Source organism: Eptesicus fuscus, chromosome 15 (genome assembly GCF_027574615.1).
Source record: "Eptesicus fuscus isolate TK198812 chromosome 15, DD_ASM_mEF_20220401, whole genome shotgun sequence".
Classification (NCBI taxonomy): Eukaryota; Metazoa; Chordata; class Mammalia; order Chiroptera; family Vespertilionidae; genus Eptesicus; species Eptesicus fuscus.
The window spans coordinates 5,411,645-5,433,987 of NC_072487.1; the positions used below are offsets into that span (position 1 = coordinate 5,411,645).

The 22,343-nt window shown below is 44.3% G+C and overlaps 1 protein-coding gene across 1 annotated transcript in view; it reads left to right on the top strand.

Moving 5' to 3' along the window:
- The first annotated feature begins 4,059 nt into the window (after positions 1-4,059).
- PTPDC1 (protein tyrosine phosphatase domain containing 1) overlaps positions 4,060-22,343 on the top strand; it is an 86,954-nt gene continuing 68,670 nt past the window's right edge. Inside the window, exon 1 of the mRNA XM_008154614.3 lies at positions 4,060-4,255. The gene's annotated coding sequence lies outside the window, so the exon portion shown is untranslated. The remainder of the gene's footprint in view (positions 4,256-22,343) is intronic.

Here is a 22,343-nt window from a genome sequence, read left to right on the forward strand (position 1 = left end):
AATCATCAATCCCCTGCCTCCTGCATGCCCCACACTGGGGACCGAGCCCAAAACCTGGGCATGTGCCCTGACCAGGAATCGAACCACGATCTCCTGGTTCATAGGTCAACACTCAACCACTGAGTCACGCCAGCTGGGCAATAAAACACAGTATTTATATCCAGTTATGAGATGTGAAAATGAAGTACCAAGAATCCAGGCTATAGGAAAGCATCACACATCGTCTCTTCCCTGCGTTTGGCTTTCCATCCAATCTCCTAATCTTTTCATGACCCAGAGAAACCCCCATCACTTTCTCTCTAATGAAGATGTTTCCATATTCTCCTTACCTACTTTCCCTCTCACACTTGGTGATGTTTCAATTGGCTTAGCTTGAGTCAACTGCCCATCCATCCGCTGGGGTAGCAGAGGGTGTTTAAATTAAGGATGCCTCCAAGACTGCACACAAGGTAAAATAACTCCTCCCAAAGCCAGGAAGGAATGGGTACCAGTGGCCAAAGGATGCAGACTCTTTGGCTTGGCATAAATGACCCATCATAACAAGGCACCGCATAACTGAGTCCTCTCCTACCTCCTCTCTCTTTAGACCCGCCCGGCAGGTGCACATGCCACCCTCTATGCCATTTACTTACTTTTGTACTATCATTCCCTACACTTAGCTTGGTTCCCTCCAGTTCAACTTTCAAGACCCTGTTCAGTTATCATCTCTTTAAAAAGTCTTTTCTGACAACATTCTTCCTCCCTTGCTTCCCCTCCAGGTTGGATGCCCTTCTCACAGGCTCCCATACCACCCATAGTTGTCATATGTTCAAGTTGTCTGTGAACTTTCTTTCTCCCTAAAGGCAGGGCAATGTCTAACTTAACCTCACTAATGCTCGATGCTTGATGGAGTAGTAAGTATACAATGGGCATTAAAGCTTATTGAATGCATAAAGTGAGTTTCGTTGTTTATTAACCCATAGCCTATGCTGGGAAATATGAAGTTCAAACATTTCAATTCTTTTAGACTGTTTACCAAAAATGTTTGTTTTTACATCACCATATTGGTATTTTGACATGACAATATTTTTACTTTGGTATAACATGTGAGGCCTGCTTCCTGAGCTACAGGGCAGTGGTCTTATCCTCATCTTGTTTGTTGATTCTTGTCAGCCTTAGACAGAGTATAGTGCCCTTTGTTTTGCACAAAATTATATTCTTTAGGCCCATGTGCTTGCAATACTGTGCAGTAAGTCCCATCAGATTGTTATCTAAAAGCTCCTCTGCATTCTAGTTTGTTACCATTATTCTGTCTAGTGTTCATCTGCATCATGGGGCTAGGATTGCCTGCCTTGCAGAGTTAATTAAATAGGAACATATATGTAAAGCATCTAGCACAGTGAGTCATAGACTATGTTTTTCCTAGTAAGTTGTTGAGCACAACCAGGGGAAGGACTTATTTCTACTGAGTTGTGTGATACAGGACATCCTCCCTGCTCCTGCAAAGGTTAAAAAACAATGGGATGTAATAGGGCCTGCTAGTTGTCTTATTCAAATGCATCCTTCCCTTTTTTTGGTAGGAGATTTTTATTGAGGGCAGAAATGTGCTTAGACTACATCTCCCAGCTGGGAGAGGCCATGTGGTTAGGCTCACACCTATAAGGTGTGGGTAGAAGTTGTTGGGCAAGGCTTCTGGAGAGGCCCTTTGGAAAATAAGGATGTGATGGCTGGAGCTCCAACAACCATTTTGGGTCACGAGGTAAATTTGAGGTGGAAGCCAATATGTGAAGATGAAATATCAGGAGAGGCTGGATCCCTGGGGTACCTACCTAACACTTTCTTCCATGATAGAGTCTTTAAAACCTTATGGGTTTAGAATATCAAAATTCTGGGGGTTTCTGTTACATGTCCATGAACTCCAGCAGCTCATTTGTGGCATAGCAGGTCTGGGTGCCTGCTGGGCCGTGCTCTCATCCCAGCATTTCCCGCCCCAGTAGAGTCCTTGGGGACATTCTGGGATGGCTGTGAAGCACCCATCTTATATAAAAACTAGAGGCCCGGTGCATGAAATTCGTGCACGGAGGGGGGTTGTCCCTCAGCCCAGCCTGTACCCTCTCCAATATGAGACCCCTCGAGGGATGTCCGACTGCCCTCTCACAATCCAGGACTGCTGGCTCCCAACTGCTTGCCTGCCTGCCTTCCTGATTGCCCCTAACTGCTTCTGCCTGCCAGCCTGATCACCCCCTAACCACTCTGCTGCCAGCCTGTTTGTCCCCAACTTCCCTCCTCTGCCGCCCTGGTCACCCCTAACTGCCCTCTCCTGCAGGGTTGATCACCTCCAACTGCCCTCCCTTACAGGCTTGGTCCCTCTCAACTGCCCTCCATTGCAGGCCGGGTGCCTCCCAACTGCCCTCTCCTGCTGGCCATCTTGTGGTGGCCATCTTGTGTCCACATGGGGGCAGGATCTTTGACCACATGGGGGCAGCTATATTGTGTGTTGCAGTGATGATCAATCTGCAAATTACTCTTTTATTAGATAGGATAGAGGCTTGGTACAGGGGTGGAGGCCAGCTGGATTTCCCTGAAGGGTGTCCCGGATCAGGTGGGGGTTCCCTTGGGGTGTGGGGCGGCCTGAGCGAGGGGCCTGTGGTGGTTTGCAGGCCGGCCACGCCCGCTGGCAACCCAAGTGGAGGCCCTGGTATCTGGAATTTATTTTCCTTCTACAATTGAAACTTTGTAGCCTGGAGTGGAGCCAAGCCTGGGGCTCCCTCCGAGGCCGGCAGCCATTTGTGTTGGGGTTATAATTGAAACTTTGTTGCCTTAAGCGGGTGGGCCCGGCCAGGGTGTTCGGAAAGCTCTGCTTCCCCTGTTGCCACCGGCAACCCTGGCCTGCTCTCTCAAGCTCCATTCTGCCGCCATTTGTTTGAATTTGTTTACCTTCTATAATTGAAACTTTGTAGCTTGAGTCGAGGCTTGGCCTGGCAAGGGCAGGCGGAAAGCTTGGCTTCCTCTGTTACCTAGGAAGCCTTGCTCTCTGTGGCTGTAGCCATCTTGGTTTGGGTTAATTTGCATACTCGCTCTGATTGGATGGTGGGTGTGGCTTGTGGGTGTGTCGGAGGTATGGTCAATTTGCATATTTGCCTATTATTAGCTAGGACTGCTGTTTGAAATTTTAACCCTGCTCTTTGGCTTCTGTAAACGCTTGCTTGCTTAAATAATAAGGAAAATAAGACGACTCCCACTTCAGAGAGGCCATTAAACCTTCCCCACCCGAAATTATCAGTGCTGGCACCAGGCCAGGCCTTTGGTTGAGGTCTCAAGGCCCCAGCATATAGGGGCTCTTTAAGAACTTGCAAAGGGGGCCGGAATCACCCCATATATGGGAGACAAAGAAGGTAAAAACATATAAATAGGGAAAGTTCCTCCACGTTTGGGGGCCAGAATTTGAGAGACATTTTCCTCTGGACCCGCTCGTAATAAACGTAACTCCATCTCTCTAAGCATTGCTTGGTTCTTCTCTGGTTTTCTGCAACAGCTGGAAGCTGGTGGCCAGTGTCAGCCAGGATGGCATCAGCAGTACAAAGGCGGGAAACTGGAGTAGCTCCGAGTCTGGGGGAGGGAGGGGGTGTGGGGGGAGAAGGGGGAGGCGGCCCACACCCTGGATTCTTCCCTTCCTTCTCCCCAGACCTTCCAGGCTGGTCTCAGAGCACAGCTGGAGGCAGAGCCAGACCTGGGCTGCCCACGCCCGCCCGCCCGCCCGCGGCCCCCACCCACTCCGCCCTGCGCCGGGCGGCCTGACCCTCACGCTCTCGCCCTCCTCCGCGCGGCCCCCAAGTTCTCCAGGCCCGCGCCCCCGACCCTTCGCGCTCCCGACGCCCTGGGGCCGCACCGTGCGCCGCCCGCTGGAGAGCGCCCAGCGCCTCCGGCTGCGTCACGGCCGACACGGGCTGCCATTGGCTGGCACGCATCACGTGCGGCGGCGCGCGGAGGCGATTGGGCGGACGGGGTGGTGGAGGCGGGGCTCCTCGGCTGGGGCTACAGGCCCGGGGGAGTGTCCGCGCGCCCGGCGGTTGTGTGGCGGGTGGGTGAGGCCGTGACGGGGGAGGTGCTGCCCGTCCTGCCTGCCGGCCGGGACCCGCTGCGGAGGGCTCGCAGCGCCGCCTGGGAGAGCCCCGCCGGGCGGGGGCCGAGGCGGCGGAGCCGGGGAGGAGGCCGACCTCCGCAGGGACAGCGGCACCGGCGGCTCCCGGGCGTCCAGACGTCCGGCTCCTACGCGGTGAGCCTGGGCTGTTTGTGCGGGGGAGGGGGGTCTCGGGCTGCAGGTTCGGGGCTGCCGGCCCGCGCCGCCCGGACCGACCTGGTCTCGAGAAGCTGGCTGTCGGTTCTCGCGTGGAAGCGCCCGGCTTTCCGATGTCGGCAACTAGTTAAAAGTAAGTCACCACGCGCTGGGGAGCCAGCGGAGACCCTGAGACTGGTGTTCGCGCCTCTCCCTCTGTGTGGGGTACGGAGTCCCCGCCAGCACCGCGGTCCCAGCTCATCTTGGGGCAAAGAGGACTCCGGCGGTTCAGTGCCTCGCGCCTCCCAAAGGCTGCAGAACAGAAGCAGCTGGACAGTCACTGTGCGTTTTAATGTCCGGAGGCAGGGGCATTGGGAGAGAAAATGTCTAGAAAGGCTCGGGGGGACGAGGATAATGAGAAAAAAGTGCGAAGCACTGCTTTAGGGGAAGAGACGCAGGCGTTCCTGAATAGTTGTCTGTACTAGGTGTACCGGTTAATATTGGCAGATTTTGTAATCAAAGAAAACACAATAATTTCAAGAGAAACATCAAAAGTGCTTTATTCAAAGTAATGTCCATCGCTAGCTACACATTATCTTTCAGGTAATTTGCGGATAACGTCCCAATAGAACTTCTCTTGTTTTGAGGCAAACCGTTCAGAGACCCAATTTTCCACTTGTTCGTATGTTTTTAACTGCTGCTCAGAAAGTGCGTGTGCCATCGATCGGAACAAGTGGTCATCCGAAGGAGCAAGGTCTGGTGAATACGGCGGGTGGGTTAATACTTCCCAGGCAAGGTCTTTTAATGTGTCTTTAACTGGTTTTGAAGTGTGTGATGGTGCGCTATCATGAAGCAAAAATTACTTTGCCGTGTCTTCTGGCACATTCTGGTCGTTTCGTTATCAAAGCGTGGTTCAAATTGATTATTTGTTGTTGGTAGCAATCAGTATTAACGGTTTCACCTGGTTTTAGAATCTTATAATACACCACACCTTCCTGATCCCACCAAACGCAGAGCATTGTCTTCTTTCCGAAGCGATTTGGCCTTGTAGTCGAAGTTGATGGTTGACCTGGATCAACCCATGATTTTGTGCATTTGGGATTCTCAAAATAAATCCATTTTTCATCGCCAGTCACAATGCAAAAAAGACTTTCTTTCCTGCCGTTGAAGCAACGTTTTACTGATGACTTTTCAGTTTTCCATTTGTCTTAAATTCAGTTGATGTGGCACCCATTTTCCTTCCTTTAAAATCTTCCTTTAAAATGCTTGTAAACGATCGGAAATTGTTCACTGAGCAACGTTTAATCTTTCTGCAAGTTGTTTTTGAGTTTGACACGCATCTTCATTCAATAATGCTTGTAATTGTTGGTCTTCAAACTTTTTCAGTTGACCTGGACGTTGTTTGTCTTTCACATCGAAATCATCACTTTTAAAGCATTTAAACCAGCGTTTACAAGTATCTTGAGATGGAGCATGTTCACCATAAGCTTCCCGAAGTATTCAGCAGCACTTTTCTTCAAAATAAAGTAATGAATTAAAACTTCCCACAAATGCTCTTTGTTTTGGCACTAAATTCAACATTTTTTAAGCATAAAAATATGTATGATGTTAACACCTTCAGAAAATTTGACATATGAAGTTTTGAAGCTTGCTGTCAATACAACAAAATAGCATACATATCAAATTGCATATATATTAACATAAGTGTAACTCCATCTATTGAAAAAAATCCGCATTATTAACTGGTACACCTAGTACATTAAGGGGTAAAGCAAACTAGCATTCACACACGTACTACACACGTAGTTTACTTGGTCTTCACAACAAGGTAAGCCTCATCCCACTTTCTGTATGAGAAACGGAGGCTCAGAGGGTTTGGGTGACTTGCCGCAGTCAGAGCTGTTAATGGAAGAACTAAGATTTAAACAGAGTCAGTTTGGCTCCAAACCTACCTGCTCATCCTGTCTCAGCCTCCAGTCCAGACCTGTCCCCACCTCCTTGTGCACCAGAATTCCACCTTGTGGCCCTAGCCGGTTTGGCTCAGTGGGTAGAGTGTCGGCCTGAGGTCTGAAGGTTCCCAGGTTAGATTCCAGCCAAGAGCACATACATCGGTTGCAGGTTTGATCCCCAGCCCTGGTTGGGGCTCATGTGGGTGGCAACCAATTAATATTTCTATCTCCCCTTCTCTCTTCACTCTCTCTAAAAATCAATGGAAAAAATATTCTCGGGTGAGATTAAAAAAAGAAAAAAAGAATTCCATCTTGTGACTTTTAACAGGTGCAAATTCCCAACCCCACTTCAGAAATGTGGATTGAATGTCTGGAACCGGGCCTGGGGATCTGCATTTTAACCACTTTCCTAGGTGATTTCATTTGGTGATCCAGGGAGCATTTTTTTAAAAACAATATATTTTTATTTATGTCAGAGAGGAAGGGAGAGGAAGAGAGAGAAATATCAATGATGAGAGAATCATTGATAGCCTGCTGCACACCCCCTACTGGGGATCAAGCCCGCAACCCAGGCATGTGCCCTTGACGGGAATCCAAGCGGGGACACTTCAGTCCACAGGCCAAAGCTCTACCCACTGAGCCAAACCAGCTAGGAAGCATTTTGAGGACAACTACTGTTGTCTAATTTCCCACCCATTTTCATGGGGTTATACCCAAGGGACTCAAAATGTCCCTTCCTGAGCAGAGATTCCAACTCCTCCTCCAGACAGGTGACTGACAAGCTTCAGGAGGAAATCCTTTGTTGGGAGAAGCCAAGGTTTATGATGAGATAGCACGTTGCACTGCTGAACAGCTCTCAGTTTGGGAATGTGCTGACAATTTGCTTTGCCTTTTACTTTTGTAGAGTTTCCTTCAATCCTATTCTGACTTTCCTAAAAAGTCAGGTCAAGGCATTAATTTTAAAGTTAATATTAAACAAACTGTAAAATACCATGAAAAAGTTTAAAAATGACAATTCACCCATAAGTGTTGATGATCTAACAGAATTATTTTCATGTTCTGTTGTATTGTCCAATTAATTAACCATCTTCCTGTTGTTAATCACAGGTTCAGGTTCACAAAATTTAGGAAATTCTTCTGAGAGATGGGCTTGAACTATAAATTCCAATTGGAAACCTGACAGTTACCCTGAAGATTAATCTTAGATCACAATTCTGTTAAAGGCATATCTTCCTTTTTTAAAAAAATATTTTATTGATTTTTTACATAGAGGAAGGGAAAGGGATAGTTAGAAATATCGATGAGAGAGAAACATCGATCAGCTGCCTCCTGCACACCCCCTACTGGGGATGTGCCCTCAACCAAGGTACATGCCCTTGACCAGAATCAAACCTGGGACCCTTCAGTCCGCAGGCTGGCGCTCTATCCACTGATATCTTCCTTTTTCCAAACTAAAAATGCCTCAAAGTCTGAAGATCTTTAGCTCTAAAATAAATGGTATAGTGCAGTGGTCGGCAAACTCATTAGTCAACAGAGCCAAATATCAACAGTACAACGATTGAAATTTCTTTTGAGAGCCAAATTTTTTAAACTTCTTCTAACGCCACTTCTTCAAAATAGATTCGCCCAGGCTGTGGTATTTTGTGAAAGAGCCACACACAAGGGGCCAAAGAGCTGCATGTGGCTCGCGAGCCACAGTTTGCCAACCACGGGTATAGTGGGTTTGAGAATGTGTACATTGGAATGTTTCTTTTCTAGTGACTTTTTCTGTTCTTTCCCATCTCACTTCAACCTCATCAAAGGATGTATTTAATTTAATTACTTAATTTGCTTATATATTTCTAGTTGTAAAGATTATAGAAATTGAATAATGTAAACATTTCTTTGCAAACAGTAACTGTATCATTTAATGAACTTAGTGTGTGTTACTGGAAAAAGTTACTTATTTTTTCTGGTTCCTGTAGAGACAACATGGAGTAAAAGAGATAAAATGGGCTTTGGTTTAAGAAAGACGTGATAGATAGAACCAAGATGGCGGCATAGTTAAACAACTAATCTGCTGCCTCACACAACAATTTCAAAAACACAACTAAAAGACAAAAACGTCTATCACCCAGAACCACGGGAAAGCTGGCTCAGTGGAAGATTTACAGCTGAGAAGAGAAAGGAGCACAATAGCTGAAAAGCTGAGGTACGGAGGCACACGAATCGGGCCAGCGGCGGCGGGCGGCTGGGTGCGCGGCTTTTCTTCAACCCGCAGGGAGACAAGCTCCCGATCACTCTGAAATCCAGTTTCTGGGGACACTCGGGGGACCCAGACGCCTACGGGGAGAAGCTGGACTCTCGGCCATCGGGTCGGAAAGTGAGAGTGACTTTTTTGCAGAGGTGCGCCCAGCAATCATTGTTTACTGCGCTGGTGCGCGGGGCGCAGGGGCTTGGAAACGGGAAAGGCAGAGACGGCTGATGGCAGCCATTGCCGTTGGCCACGCCCCAGCTTAGTGACGCCCTGAGACCCAGCCCCGTCCTGAGGCCCCGCCCCGCACATTCTACAAACCCGCCCAGGCTCCACACAGCGGCTTTTGCATATAAATGGCCTGTTCTGTGGCAGCTTAACCAACTGCAGCTCCAGTCAGACTGCTCCAAAACCGCCCAAGCAAAGGAGGAGAAAACTAGCCCTTGCTGTAGCTCCTGCTGGGGGACACACAGTACACAAGGGTACACCAAGAGTGTCCACCTCAAGTAACTGGGAGGCTGACCCGTTGAACCAATAGGACACCTAGTAGACAAAACTACCCTACCAACTCAGGGAAGCAGAGAATATGAGAAGGCAAGGAAACAGATCACAAACCAAAGAAATGGAGGAGAATAAGCGACTGGACATAGAGTTCAAAACCACGGTTATAAGGTTTTTCAAGAATTTCATGGAAAAGGCCGATAAATTCAATGAGACCCTTGAGGATATGAAAAAGGACCAACTAGAAATTAAACATACACTGACTGAGATAAAAAATATTATACAGAGACCCAAAAGCAGACTAGAGGATTGCAAGAATCAACTCAAAGATTTGGAATACAAAGAGGCCAAGGACACTCCTCCAGAGAAGCATGAAGAGAAGAGAATTCAGAAAGTTGAAGATAGTGTAAGAAGTCTCTGGGACAACTTCAAGCGAACCAACATCAGAATTATGGGGGTACCAGAAGAAGAGAGAGAGCAAGGTGCTGAAAACCTATTTGAAGAAATAATGAACGAAAACTTCCCCCACCTGATGAAAGAAATAGACTTACGAGTCCAAGAAGCGCACAGAACCCCAAACAAAAGGGATCCAAAGAGGACCACACCAAGACACATCATAATTAAAATGCCAAGAGCAAAAGACAAAGAGAGAATCTTACGAGCAGCAAGAGAAAAACAGTTAGTTACCTACAAGGGAGCTCCCATACGATTATCAGCTAATTTCTCAACAGAAACCATGCAGGCCAGACGGGAGTGGCAAGAAATATTCAAAGTGATGAATAGCAAGAACCTACAACCAAGACTACTCTACCCAGCAAAGTTATCATTCAGAATTGAAGGGCAGATAAAGAGCTTCACAGATAAGAAAAAGCTAAAGGAGTTCATCACCACCAAACCAGCATTATATGAAATGCTGAAAGGTATTCTTTAAAAAGAGGAAAAAGAAGAAGAAAGATAAAAATTATGAACAACAAATACATACCTATCAACAAGTGAATCTAAAAGTCAAGTGAATTAAAAATCTGAGGAACAGAATAAACTGGTGAACTTAATAGAATCAGAGGCATAGAATGGGAGTGGATTGATAATTCTCAGGGGGAAAGGGATGTCTGTGTGGGGAGTATGGGAAGAGACTGGACAAAAATCATACACCTATGGATAAGGACAGCGCGGGGGGAGGTAAGGAAAGAGGGGGGGTAGGAACTGGGTGGTGGGGAGATATGTGGGGGAAAAGGAGAAACAATTGTAATCTGAACAATAAAGATTCATTAAAATAAAAAAAAAAATAAAATAAAAAAAATAAAAAAAGAAAGACGTGATAGCCCAGCTTGCGTGGCTAAGTGGTTGAGCATCGACCTATGAACCAGGAGGTCATGGTCCGATTCCCGGTCAGGGCACATGCCCAGGTTGTGGGCTTGATCCCCGGTGTGGGGAGTGCAGTAGGCAGCCAATCAGTGATTCTCTCTCAGCATTGATGTTTCTATCTCTCTCTCCTCCCTTCCTCTCTCCGAAAATAAAATTATATATAAATATATATATAAAGTTATATATATATATATATATGTGCGTGTGTGTGTGTGCGTGTGTGTGTGTGTGTGTGTGTGTGTGTGTGTGTGTGTATGTATACTAGTAGCCCTGCGCATGAATCATTGCGCCAGTAGCTCTGCGGGGCCTGGCTGCTCTGTGCCCACTGCCCAGAAGCTCTCCATGGCCCAGAGGCCCATCCTTGGCTGGGCACAGAACGCTTGCCTTGTCACCGTGGCGATGAAGCAAGCATTCTGCCAGGCTGCTCATGCGGCCCGCTCTCAGCAGCTGCCCCCAGGGACTGGGGGACTCCGGCGGGGCTGAGAGGACTGGGTGCTGCCATCTTGTGGCTATGGGCGCTGCCATCTTTGTGATGGAGTGATGGTTAATTTGCATATTATCCTTTTATTATATAGGATATATATATATATATATATATATATATATATATATATGAAAGACGTGATATTCTAATTCCAGTTTCAGCACTTTCTTGACCTTGGGCCAATGACTTCCCCTCTGATTCTCACTTTGCTCATATTTATAGTGCCTCCAAGGTTTTATCTAAGATAGCATGTATAAAACCCTGGTAGAGTAACAATTTGTTTTCTACCATTAGTTTTCTTTCACCTTCACTCTCTTTAGAATAATTTTGTGGGTTTCAACTCTGCTGTGATATTTGAGGTTATTTTCATTTCCAAAATGATGAAACTTTTTTCAGGATCTATGTGTGAAGCATTTTTTTAAAAATCCATAAAAATAACAATCCATCTTTAAGAAATATTTTTGAGAAATCTAAGGGCATATTGCTTAGCTTTTATCATATTTTGCTATGGCCAAAATCATCCATTTGTTAATTCAGTAAATATGAATACTTGTTAGTGCCAGGTACCTATGTTAGATGTAGGGGGGATACCAGTGAAGAAGATAGGGACTCTGGTCCTACGGAAATTATGAAGGAAAAAGGCAATAAGCAAACAAAACAAGGTAATTACTGATTGTGATAAATGCTTGAACAATAAAACTATATAGTCTCTGTTAATATGATGAGGAAGTGTGTTTCTCACTGAGTGTCATTTGTAACAAAATATTGATTAGAAAATTCTCTTAAATTCAAATCTCAATTAAGATTGTGCAAGTAGTAGCCGAGACCGGTTTGGCTCAGTGGATAGAGCGTCGGCCTGCAGACTGAAAGGTCCCAGGTTCGATTCCGGGAAAGGGCATGTACCTTGGTTGCGGGCACATTCCCAGTAGGAGGTGTGCAGGAGGCAGCTGATCGATGTTTCTAGCTCTCTATCCCTCTCCCTTCCTCTCTGTAAAAAATCAATAAAATATATTTAAAAAAAAAAAAAAAAAGATTGTGCAAGTAGGTTGTGTGTCAGAAAATGGGGAACTTAAGGAAAATAAATTAGCGCAGTTAAAGATTTCCCAGGTCTGAAATACTGTTTATAATTGATCCAACAGATGTAGTTTTTGTTTGTCCCATAAAAATGTTAGTACTTTGATAGTTCTTTGGCTTAACTTCTAGGAAGTTCTAATTTTATCTTTCTTGGAAATTACTGCCTTTAGTAGTAATTAGCATGGGCACCTAGTTTGGTAGAAAATTATGTCCAAAAATATTTTTCTCAGCGATTTCTGTAAAATTTATTGATTCTTAAGCCCGTGGGAATATTTAACACCAACAATGAGTATGGACTGAGCATTAAGACAGGTGTGAGAGAGATCAACTAACCCAGTAACCTTACACATAATTTAGAAGTTACATATCTTAATTTTTCTCATTGATCAAACAATGATCACAGTAACCTGAATAGATTGGGTTTTTAAAGAACTGAACTTTGCAAGTGACTTGTTGTGATGATGAAGATTTAAAACTCCCTAACTATTTACACTTGCATGAAAAAATAACTTACAAATATTAATATGATTCTGCATTTTATCAGTTTACTAATTTTGATTGTCAGCTATCTAGTTACATATTTGGACATTACTTTTTTGTCAAGGTTTAAAAATCTAACATTTGTCCTTTTGGTGGTAAACCTTATGATTTTAATTCACAACCTTTCAAGTGACAGTTTCTACAGCAAGGTGATCACCTAGACCAGTGGTCAGCAAACCACGGCTCGCGAGCCACATGCGGCTCTTTAGCCCCTTGAGTGTGGCTCTTCCACAAAATACCACATGCGGGTGCGCACATACAGTGCGATTGAAACTTCGTGGCCCATGCGCAGAAATAGGTTTTCGGCCTGGGCGAGTCTATTTTGAAGAAGTGGCATTAGAACACTCAAGGGGCCAAAGAGCCGCATGTGGTTCTCGAGCTGCGGTTTGCCGACCACTGACCTAGACTCATGATGGCTGCTGTGAAAGAACATCCCTTCATTGTTCTTTCTGTATGGGCATGAATAAGTATCAGTCTCTGGATCAGACTTTTTGTGTGGATGCTGCAGTGTTTATAGCACAAGGAGTTGGCCATTGCAGGTGGGGAATAGTTAGAAGAAGGCCCATGAGGGAAAAAAAGGCATGCCCTTTTGGTCTCTGCATCATTTCTATTCACCATTTCTTCTCTAGCACGTTTGATCTAATAATCGTGGCATCCTACCCTTCAAAAGGAAAGTTGTCTGGATATATATTATGTAATCTTGGGGCTTTATTTCATCAAAATTTTGAGCACTTTGTGCCAGGGATTGTAATGGATTAAATGGGTCTATTTTAATAGATTCATTGGCAAATTTGTATAGGTTTAAAAAGGCCAAGTGCTACTCATGGAAGCATTTTTTCATTTAGAATCATGCCTTTGCAAAGTCATCTTTGATAAGTTATTTTTATAGTTTATAAATATTAAGATTGTAGAGAATGACATTTTCTTCATTTTTAGAAGTCTGTTTTAGGAATTAAATTGCCCAGTAGTTTAATTAGTGTTGTGACTGTTTCCCAAGAAGTTTACAAGTAATATATATGGTCTTTTAAAAATAACATCCTAATATATATAAAAACCCTAATATATATAATAACATCCTAATATATATAAAAATCAGTCCTGCAGTCAGCACTGATTGCTTCTGCTGCAGGTGTGGTGCCCAGCACTGACTACTGAGGGGGCTGCAAATCAGGGCCAGAGAGAGGCCTGAAGAGTGAAGCAGTGACTGATCCGTTGCCTCTGTGGCAGCTTTTGATCAGCACTTGCCTCTCTCTTTCTCTCCCAGTCTGGCCAGCAGCCGCGCTTCCATTTCTCTCCAGACATCCACTGGGCTGCTGATCAGCCCTGCCTTTCTGATAAGGCCCCATGGATAGGCCCAGAGACGCTGCCTGGAAAAGGAACCGACCAATCAGAACCCAACGTGGGTGCTGTGAAGAACCAATGGCTGCCTAGGAGGTGGAGCTTCTGACGCTGACTGGCATAGACACCGACCAATCAGAACCAAATTGGCCAGCAGGGGAGGGCATTTGGGGGCGAGATCAGGCCAGCAGGGGAGGTCCATTGGGGGCAAGATCAGGCCAGCAAGGGAGGGCAGTTGGGGGCAACTAGGTCGGCAGGGGAGGGCAGTTAGGGGCAACCAGGCAGGCAGGCAGAGGCAGTTAGGGGCAACCAGGCCGGCAGGGGAGGGCAGTTAGGGGTGATCAGGCTGGCAGGCAGAGGCCGTTAGGGTCAATCAGACCGGCAGGAGAGGGCATTTAGGGGTGATCAGGCTGGTAGGCAGAGGCAGGGGCAATCAGGCAGGCAGGCAGGTGAGCAGTTAGGAGCCAGTGCTTTCAGATTGTGAGAGGGATGTCCGACTGCCGGTTTAGTCCCAATCCAGCCTAAACCGGCAGTTGGACATCCCCCAAGGGGTCCCCAGTTGGAGAGGGTGCAGGCTGAACTGAGGGAATCTTCCCCCCCTCCCATGCATGAATTTCGTGCATCGGGCCTCTAGTTTTTTCTTATAAAGGTAATATGTGTTCAGTGTCAAATATTGCTACTCAGAAAATAAAATATACCCTGTTTATAGTTTGATAAATATTCTTTGAATCTTTTGTCTAAGTACATATTTTATTTATATTTTTATAAAAATGAGATCATACTCTGCTTCTCAGTCACATGATTCCAGTTCTTTTAAAGCTGTTATCTTATTGTTAGACTAGGGACCAAAGAATCCATTTATTAAATTGCTCTGCAAGATAAATTAAGACACTCAAACCACCCACCGGGGGAAGAAAATCCAATTCTTTCCTTCCTGAATTCTGATTCCCTATTCCCCCCACCAGCCACCAATCCACCCCCACCCACAGGAGGGTTTTCTTGGGGGAATCTCTGAAGGAAGGTTTATCTAGTCAGTTACATATAATTAACATTTTACATTCTTGTCAAACCTTTTCAGCCAATCCTTCGGCATTTTTATTTTTTACTTTATTTGCTCAAGACAAAGCATTGAGGAGCTTAGAGTAACATGGGAAAATAAAAACATATGCTGGGATTCTTAGATTGTAGGGAAGGGGGAGGTACCTGAATAAAAATGTGTTTAGAGTTGAGTGACATATATTCAAGTTAAAAATTTTTCTGTTCCAAAGAAAATGGCCCAACGTTTAAACTCCATTTTGCCTTTTGTATATTACCTCAAACTCTCTAGCAGTTTTATTACATCTATTGCTAATTTGACTATTAAGTTATTCCTGCTTTGAATTACACAATATTTTTGTCCACATTCTTAATGCCTGATAGTCTGTGAGAAATTATATATAAACTAGAGGCCCGGTGCATGATTGAATCATGCACGTGTAGGGTCCCCTACACGCTTTCCCTTTCGATCACGGGGAGCTGGGTGCCTGTCCACTGGTGCACCAGGCGCCGGAGGCTTCTGAAAGGCCTGGTGCCTGAGCGGACAGGCACCCAGCTCCCACACTTTCCTTTCGATCGCTGGTGCACCAGGCCTTTCAGAAGCCTCCGGCGTGGTGGAGGCTTCTGAAAGGCCTGCTGCCTGAGCAGACAGGCACTCAGCTCCCCCGCTTTTGATGTCCGTGCTGCCGGACGTCAGCTCGCTGCCTCAGAGGCCCCTTCTGTGCCGCAGCACAGACATGGCGCAGTCGCTGAGCTCGTGCCACAGCTGGCGACGCAGCTCAGCGTCCCGCCGGCCTAATCAGCTACCCTGGCTACCCCGAGTCCCGCCCCCCGGCGCCTCCTGGCCAATCATGGGCATAGCAAAGGTACGGTCAATTTGCATATTTGTCTATTACTAGGGGAGATGACTTAGGCCACAAATTAAAACAGCGATTGAAATGTGTTTTAAAATGAAGCATTAAAGTAAGTACCTAAAAATGTATGTACTAGTAATCAGTGCAACTACAGGATTTTTTGGAAATAGCATTTTTATTCCTATTGAAGTCAAACATTGAGTATACTTGGAAAATACCGGTAAGCCAAAAACACAAACAAAAAAACCACAATCCCACCACTGTTAATATTCCATTAGTTTACTAACCTAATTTGCCTTTCTTAATCTATAGTGGATTCTATCTAGAATGGTCATATAAAGTGCCAGCTCTGCTATGAGGACTTTGGCCCTCTTCATTTCAATTGAAATTTTGAACCTGTTCCATGCATGGACGGGCTTATTCCTATTTTAAGGTCAAACTCTTATCCACCCTATTTATAAACCACAGTAGATTTTTACTTCCCTTGGATCTATTTAGGGAAAGGCATGAATAAACTAGATTTTTAAGTTTGTTTTAGTATCTGAGCAATAACAAAATAAATAATATAAATAAAAATGGAATATACAGAAACATTATCTATATATATAAAAGCCTAAGCCAGTGGTCTGCAAACTCATTAGTCAACAGAGCCAAATATCAACAGTACAATGATTGAAATTTCTTTTGAGAGCCAAATTTTTTAAACTTAAACTTCTTCTAACGCCACGTCTTCAAAATAGACTCGCCCAGGCCGTGGTATTTTGTGGAAGAGCCACACTCAAGGGGCCAAAGAGCCACATGTGGCTCACGAGCCGCAGTTTGCCGACCACAGGCCTAAGTGACCAAATGACCAGAATGACCAGCCATTATGACACTCACTGACCACCAGGAGGCAGACGCTGAATGCAGAAGCTGCCCCCTGGTAGTCAGTGCTCTCCCACAGTGGGAGTGCCGCTCAGCTGACCAACCATCCCCGTGGCCCACCAGCCCAGCAGCAGCCATTCACTTCCTCCGTAGGCCTGTAGGTCCAATCTCCAGAGAAAGGGCCAGTCACTGATGGAGTAGCGCCGCCGACACAATTCTGACAGTGCTGCCGGCCTCCTAGAAGTCAACCTCGGGCACTGCAGCCTCTTCCCCTCCTTAGATGCTCCGCAAGGAAGAAACAATATAAAAGCAGCCACCAGGTGGCTCCCGACAACCAGCGCAAAAGTCAGTGGGACTGACCTGGATCCCAGGCCAGCAGGGGTGTCCCACGACCTGCCCAGAGGGCCGATCATGTCCCGCCTCCCCCACCCCTTGGGACCCCACTCCACAGATTCGTGCACTGGGCCTCTAGTAAAAGAATGAAAGTCAGTCATACTCCCATTATCAGTATTTTGGTCAATCTCAAGTCTATAAAAGAGATTTTTCTCTGCCTATTTATTTTTTTACATGCTATGTGCACAATTTTTGTATTTGACTTTCTTTAAGAGAAATGTTTTATCATTCTAAGTCAATTTTTAATATTTTAATACGTTGCTGAAATAATGTGCTGCAGCTAATGCCAATGTCTGTCTTTCCCAGCTCCCCCACCTGAGTTCTGCAGGCCAGATTCTTCCTAGATGCTGACCATCCTGACCTGGATACTTTATAGTATTCACTGTCATCATTGCTCTCATTTCTTGAACCTGCCTTATATCGCTGTACTTTGTATTAGCAGCTTACCGGGACAGGCTTACCTTCACCATGTCCTAGTGAGCACTGTTATTGGACTGGACTGCCATCCCTTTCTTCCTTATAGCTGAGTTCATTTTATCTGCTCCAGTGCTGACTAATCTCCACATTTCCTCTATTCTTTTAGTCTGTTTTGCAAAGGACCTAGCATGCATCTAACTTAGCATGCCTAATTTTATCAGTAAAAGGCTTTACACAATTAGCTGACTCTAGTTCAGTGTTTTCTTTCCTTTGAGCAAAAGCTTATTGAAAACAGACGAGAAGCAGGACCACAGGGGAGGTTTTCTTCTCTCTTTGATTAGTTGTGTGTGTTTCCTGGTGCACATGGGAAAAGTATTCTCATTTAGATAATTTTCTTCTCTTCCATCTGATGCAAATGATTAGATATTTCTAATGGGCATTGTGAATTTTTAAAGGGTGAATGCCCTTAATGGTCTAAATTGTTATAAAGAGATCATAGAATAATTATGCTTTTAGCGTGTATGTTCCAGGGTCTTATTTCGTAATTATTACTTGAATCAGTGGTAGACCTTCTTTTTTTGTTGTTTTTGTTTTGTTAATTCTCACCCTAGGATATTTTTCCATTGATTTTTAGAGAGAATGGAAGGGAGGGGGAGAGACAAAGAGAATAACATAGATGTGAGAGAGACACATTGATTGGTTGCCTCTGGCATGCCCTCCATCCGGGGCTGGGGATGGAGCCTGCAACCTAGGTTGTGCCTTGATGGGATTCTGGGTCCCTTCAGTCTTCTGGCCGATGCTGAGCCAAACCAGCTAGGGCTAGACCTTTTAAAAAAATATACGTATTTTTATTGATTTCAGAGAGGAATGGAGAGGGAGAGAAATAGAAACATCAATGATGAGAGAGAATCGTTGATTGGCTGCCTCCTGCACACCCCCCACTGGGGATTGAGCCCACAATCCAGGCATGTGCCCTTGACCCGAATTAAACCCGGGACCCTTCAGTCTGCAGGCCGACGCTCAATCCACTGAGCCAAATAAGCCAGGGCTAGACCTTCTTGATAGATAAATCAAACTTTAAAATTCTTCACATTTGTGAAGATGGAAATAAAACTGAAATATGTTTCTTTATACTAAACTTTAGACTTTTAAATTTTAGACTTCTTTAAAAACTAACTTTTCTAGATAATTATAAAAGCACAGTATGAAAGTCATATCATTTTTTCACATAAATGGTGGAATTTATTGGTTTCAGCAGAATGAATCCTGTTTTATTGGGCATTTGGGGAAGAGATCTTAACATACATTAATCACTAATTTTGTGCCAGACATTGAGCCCAAGTCAGCCTGTTACTCTGTCTATCCTTCATTCCTAAGCCTGTCCGTCAGGGCATGCTGAACACATCTGACTCCTTTCCATACAATAGTCCTTTTAATATTTGGATTCATTACTCCCTTGATGTATGCTTTCATTCTTCCTACCAGACAACTCAGATATGTGCCCTTGACCAGGAATCAAACCCGGGACCCTGCAGTGTGCATGCAGACGCTCTAACCACTGAGCACACCAGCAGGGCCAGACAGTTGCCTTTTAAAGGTCAGGGACTATTTTATTTGTCCTTGTCTTCTCCCATACCTCTCATAGTTCTTGGTACCTAGTAGGGGCTCACGTATTTATTACATTGAATTGGGCTGTTGTTCATGTGAATCTCTAACTCTCCTGGCCTCTTCCCCTATAAACATACTCCAGTGTGCCTGTCCCGTTTAAGCTATGTTCCTGGTTTATTCTGTCTTCCTACTTTGAAAAAATATACCTGCACAAGAACACAATTTTATATGATTTAAAGTTGGAAAAATATCAAAGCTTACCTAATTTTATTATCATTGGACATGTCAAAGTTTTCTGTTACCAGACTTAACTAAAAACTGCATTATTTATTTTTGTTGCTCTAAGTGTTCCATCATTTGCCACTGGGGCTCTTTCAGTTGCCTTCTGTACCCTTTGACATATTCCCAGCAGTTTGTGTTTTGAGTACCTCCCTACTTTCTGGCACTACAGGATGGATGCTCTAGGCTCATCTATAATAATAAAAGGGTAATATGCTAATTAGACCGGATGGCCGAACAGCAGAACAACCTTCTGGACGACCTTCCAGACAAAGCCAAGGCAGCCAGGGCTGCCAGGGCCTACCTACCCTTGCACGAATTTTCATGCATTGGACCTCTACTCTTAAACACTGAGTGACCAGATCATTATGATCTCAGAACACATAATCATCTGGCCACTCACTGTATACTCTCCTATATAATAAAAGGCTAATATGCAAATTGTCCCCTCAACCACGAGTTCAACCAGCAGGCAGGCTGGCCAACCGCCCATGTCCCCTACCCCGGGCCAGGCTGGCCGGACCCCACCCATGCACGAATTCATGCACCGGGCCTCTAATGTGTGTGTGTGTGTGTGTGTGTGTGCGCGCGCGCGTGTGCACGTATACTGAGTTGCCGGATTATATGCGATTATGCGTTCAGAGATCATAATAATCTGGCTACTCAGTGTATATTCTGTTCCAGCCCTAAGCCAGCCATTTCAGCAAGGATCCCTGGATCCTTTTGTTGGAGAATGATGTTAGAAACCAGCATTTGCTCTGATGTGCTCATCAGTATAGGGGTGTCATTGCTTTTAGACCCTGTCAGTGACCAGAGCTAGGAAATAAATGTATGCATATTAACCTGTATACTAGTATACATACATATCTGTATTATTTCTCCTTTTACTCATCAGTTTCTATATTAAGCTAAACAGGAATTCCCACTGATGACTTAGACACTAATTCAGAACTACCATGGTTCATTCTAGACTTTTCCCCTTACATATCTGTCATCTTTCATTCCAACAGTGAGAAACCTAGCTCCGACCATTCACTATCTTTTTACTTCCTTTTTCAGTCCCAGTGTATACGATGGCAGCATCAGGACCTCTAACCACTACCTCCATGGGAAGCAGCATTACCACCCACAGTGCTCATGTACAGTTCCTTTTGTCTTACAGTTTCCAGTCATTTCCAAAGTTTCTTAGATCCTTTCCTCTCTATTCCCTCCAGTGAGGTTATGTCATACATTTGTAATACAATTAAATTCTTTTTTCATAGTGATATGCATTTAAGATTCCTCCATGTTTTTTAATGGCTTGGTAGCTCATTTCTTTTTAATGCTGAATAATATTCCATTATTGGGATGTATCCCAGCTTATTTATGCATTCACCTATTGAAGGGCGTCTTAGTTGCTTCCAAGTTTTATGAATAAAACTGCTGTACATATCCATGTGCACGTTTTTGCATGGACATAGTTTTTAGTTCCTTTGGGAAAATAACAAGGAGTGTAATTGCTGATTTATATAGTAAGAGAATGTTTAGTTTTGTAAGAAATCACCAAACTGCCTGTACTATTTTGCATTTCTGTATGCCATGTATGTGAGTTCCTATTGCTCCATATCTTAATCAGCATTTGGTGTTCCAGATTTTTGCCATTCTAATAGATATATATTAGTATCATGTTGTTGTTGTTTTAAAATCCTTACCCAAGGATATGTTTTTATTCATTTGAGAGAGAGAGGAATGGAGAGGAGGAAAGAGAGAGAGGACATCCATGTGAGAGAGAAACATCGATCAGTTGCCTCCCGCATGTGCCCCAATCTGGGATCAATCCTGCAACCTGGGTGTGTGTCCTGACTAGGAATTAAACCCTCAACCCTTTGGTGTTCAGGATGACGTGCCAACCCACTGAACAACCCTGGTCAGGGTTCATTATTGTTTTAATTGCATTTCCTTGATGACATATAACATGAAGTATCTTTTCATATGTTATTTGCATCTGTATATCTTCTTTGAAGAGGTGTCTGTTAAGGTGTTTGGCCCATTTCTTAATCAGGTTGTTTGTTCTCTAATTGTTGAATTTCAAGAGTTTTTGTAAATTTTGGATAACAATCATGTGTTTTTTGCAAATATTTTTTCCCAGTCTGTGACTTATCTTCTCATTCTTGTCTTTAGCAAATCAGAAGATTTTAATTAAGTCCAATTTATTATTTCTTTCATGGATTGTGTCTTTGTTGTATCTAAAATGGCATCACCATGCCGAAACCGGTTTGGCTCAGTGGATAGAGCGTCGGCCTGCGGACTCAAGGGTCCCAGGTTCGATTCCGGTCAAGGGCACGTACCTTGGTTGCGGGCACATCCCCAGTAGGGGGTGTGCAAGAGGCAGCTGATCGATGTTTCTCTCTCATCGATGTTTCTAACTCTCTATCCCTCTCTCTTCCTCTCTGTAAAAAATCAATAAAATTTATTTTAAAAAAATAAATAAATAAAATGGCATCACCATACCCAATGTCATCGAGGTTTTCTCCTATGTTATCTTTTATAGTTTTACATTTCACATTTATGTCTGTTGTCCATTTGAGCTAATTTTTGTGAAGAGTATAAGGTCTGTGTCTTGATTCATTTTTTTTGCATGGTAGATATCCAGTTGTCCCAGCATCCTTTGTTGAAGAGACTGTCTTTGCTCCATTGTATTGTCTTTTCTCCTTTGTTAAACATCAGTTGACTATATTTATGTGGCTTTGTTTCTGAGCTCTCTGTTGTGTTCCATTGATCTGAGTGTCTGTTCTCTTACCAATACCACATTGTCTTGATTACTTTTTCTCGTAAGTCATGAAGTTAGTGTCAGTCATTCAGCTTTGTTCTTTTCCTTCAATATTGTGCTGGCTATTCTGGGTCTTTTGCTTCTACATATAAACTTTAGAATCAGTTTGTTGATGTCCATGAAATCACTTGCTGGGATATTGGCTGAGATTGTATTATATTTCAAGATTTTGTGAAAATTGGCTCAGGAACTGTTAAAAGGCTTTGTGATTTGGCAACATAAACAGAACCCAGGAGACACACCTTCACAATAATCTGTATGAATTACCTACTGTTAGGTAAATGCAAACTAAGTAGTTAGAGTGTTGGCTAGTGCACCGAAGGGTTACAGGTTCGATTCTGGATC